This window comes from Pagrus pagrus, assembly GCF_965226575.1.
Source record: "Pagrus pagrus genome assembly, chromosome: 10".
In the NCBI taxonomy this organism is placed as follows: domain Eukaryota; kingdom Metazoa; phylum Chordata; class Actinopteri; order Spariformes; family Sparidae; genus Pagrus; species Pagrus pagrus.
The window spans coordinates 10,386,037-10,389,642 of record NC_140194.1 but is presented as its reverse complement, the minus strand read 5'-3'; positions in this window follow the sequence as shown (position 1 = coordinate 10,389,642).

The following is a 3,606-nucleotide window of genomic DNA, read 5'->3' as shown; positions in this document are numbered from 1 at the left end:
AGGCTGACTTCCACCCGGAAGTCCCGCCCACCGTCAAGAAGGAGAAGAATCCTATTGGTTGTTTCATTAAAGAGCTTCTGAGTGACATTTTCTATGTTATAAAACCTGTGAAAGTTTTTTTAACGGTTAAAACAACAACAACAACAATAATAATAATAATAATAACAATAATGATAATAATAATAATAATAATAATAATAATAATAATAATAAATACAGCTGAAAACAACATTGAAAAACATATTACATTATAATAATTATAATAATATCTTAGTTTTACATACCGCCTTTCAAAAGACCCCAGGACGCTTAAGGGATGGTTGGGCAGATGACTGAGTAGGATGGACAGATGGAAGGTAGACAGAGTTAGCGGAGGTTGTAAGCCTTGGTGAACAGGTGGTGCTTCAGGAGTGTTTTTGAAAGTGTCCAGAGATGGGGCATTGCAGATTGGACATTATAGCAGTTAGAAGTTAAAATACTATAATAGATACAAAATACAAGAATAATAAACAGTTGTATATAATAAACAGTAATTAAGAGGAAGTAATTACAATTGAAGCAAAATCCCACAATGATCTTATGATTATTAACAATCCGGATCTATCCGCTAGTTTTCATTTTACATTGCCTGTACCAGTGATATTATTTGCCCTAAAAATAGATTTTATTGTGTGTGTTTGTGAGAGTCAAACTGTGCATACACACATAAAAAAACATCTTTTTCATTTTGACTCTTTCAGGATGTTGTGAGTTAAAGCTCCAAGTGCAACATGATTTTTCTGCGAGGTCCCGACTTGAAAAGGTTGAGAGCCAATGAACTAAGGGGCAATTTGATGTGTTATCACTGGGCCTCACAACTGAGATTGTTCCAAGAAAAGCTATGTGTTTAGGCTGGGAAAGGTGTGTATTTAATTTGACCATATGTGTATACTGCTCTCCTGACATATTATGTTGTTTCAAAATAAAAACAAACAAACAAGGGGGAACAATGTTAAATTGCAGTTGAGCTCTTTTATAAACTGTTGCTGGTACATGAACAAATCCATGAGCTGAAATCCTCCAGCAGAGGTCGTTGTAGGCTCAGCATCACAGTCCGTGTGCCTTCTGAAGGAGTCCAGTAGGTGGAGTACATACATAATATCAGACCTCAGTTTTATGTTATATGCAAAGTTACCAGTCAAGTCTAAGAAAGCACTTTATATAGCATGAAATTATACCCTACACTCATGCGAGCAAATTAAGACGTGTCGCTGCTGTTGTACGAGCCGACAAAAGCAGAAACCCAGCGGCAGCGCCGAGATGACAGTAATTATGACATTACACCCTCGGTCTAAATACAAAGCCTGATCAGAGCTGCAGCTGAGCAACTGACTCTTGAAATAAGACATTCCTTTGCTTATTGATGGGAGTAAAGCTTTAACATGTAAGGTCAATAAGTCACTCCCTGTCCTTTTTATAACCTCAAAGAACAATGGAGTAGTCCAACATTACGAGTCTGGACGAGGACTACATTTAGAGCTTTGACCTTGGGGTTTACAGGGTGACATCTGAGAGCTGCTGTGGAGAACTGCTGAGTGTCTGTGAAGGTGGACAGCATGTGGACATGTGTTTACATACCATTAGGTCAAAGGTCGCTGTAGAAAGTTAAAACATTATGTAACTGCAACTGTCTCTGTCTGACCGCAATAACCACATTCAACAGTTTCTTTTCACATGCGCAGGAAAAAACTGTATTTCAGGGACAAAAACAGCTGACCTTCACTGTCCTTCTCTTTTATATACAAATGTTAAGGAATACTTTTTTAATACAACTCAAGACGTGTGGCATGTTTATAGATTAAAGCAGTTTTCGTCAGCTTTTGCATATCTGACCTTTGTCGATGCAGGCCCCCTATTCTCAAAAGTAGCTCTTCAGAGGTGACCTGGCTGTCTCTTTTGCTGGCTCACAACCAGGCCCGTCATGTGACTGCTCTGCACACTTCCCAATCTTTCTCCCAGTATGGTAACCTTCCCCTGCTAAAATTAGAGGGCCCTCTGCTGAGACATTTTGGAAAGTGGCTACTATCCTGCACCTCTCCAGCAGAGGATATGAGATCTCAATGAATTTCTCCATGTCTGTCAATTTTTAATTTGTACTCTTCACTTCTTCTCCGCAGTAGTGAAGAAGTACCTGGGCTTTTCTTACCTTTGTTTTGTACAACAACATACTGCTCTAATCTCTCAGTTTATGATCCAAATACACTGAATATTTGAGGATCTGCAAAATTGTGGCACATAAGTCTGTTTTGAAAATCTATAAATACTGCTAATTGTTCCTTTGCCTGACCTTTATACTGGATTTTTTTTAATAAAAAACGACTATTGTATGTACCCATGTCTGTGAGCTCTATGTATTCTTTATCCATATTTCCAAATATTTGACCAGTTTAACAGTGAAGTACGTTTTTGCAACATGTTTTTGCATCCCAATAAACTGCCTGTGTTGAATTATTAATATATTGACACACATATTTTTATTGTCTTTTGTTTTTGCTGTATTCTCTGCTGTATACTGCAGTGCATTTCCATAGTTTATTTTAATCTATCGACAGTAATCTTTGTGAATGATGAAGGAAAGCCACTTTTTATTTTGTCTTATCAACATAATACAGAAATAAGGAAATATAATTGAATTCTTCATCCCTTTTCCATTTTTTCAATAACTCCTAAAGTTTCATTCAACTCTCAAATTAAATTCAGTATTAGATCCTTTCCCACTTTCCAGCTCTTCATACTTCATCAGTTGCTTCTCCATCCAAATCAAAGCCAGTTATTCAGTTTAGCACCAGAGTTTTCAACAAACCAAAAATATTTTGCATTTTTCATACATTATTGATGCTGATATTCAATTTCGCGTCACCTTTCAACATCCAGTATTCACACTGCAATTTCTTTTCAGAAATGACCTGCTCTCATATCACATAATGGTTTGATTCATTCATTCAACAACTGGCTTCAACAATCAGTAAATTGTCTCAAGGCAAATAATCAAAGAACTGGTTTATATCAGAAAAATACTAAATTATGTTTTTGTCCTTACAGGATCATTTCTCCTACTAACTAACTTTCTAACTAACTTTCCACCAGTGAAGTTTACACTTACACGTTGTAATTACTGTACTTATATGTCTGCATTATATCGAGTATCTATGTTGGAAGCACAAACAGTCAAGTACACAATGTACGTATTGTGGGCAATATAAATGTATTTATTAATTTACTTTTGGATTTATTTTTTAAAAGGGAATTAAATATTCCTGCAAACTCACAATTAAGTTCAACAGACATTAAACAAAACACACGGTAAATGAGTTGGCAAGCTTTTAAAGGGGCTTTTCAGGGTGGGTGAGCACCAAGGAGTACCTCCAGTCTGTGAAAACAGTTAAACAATGTCAAAATAACCTTGATGATGTCACCGGGGTTTAAATTGCATTATTGGAAATGTAGGATCCTATATTTTGGAGGGCTTGATTACTGAGAATAAAGGTCTTTTAAATGTCTCTCGTGAGTACTTTATGAAAATGAAGTGCCTCTTTTAAGCAACATTATGTTAGAATTGGTTTTGTG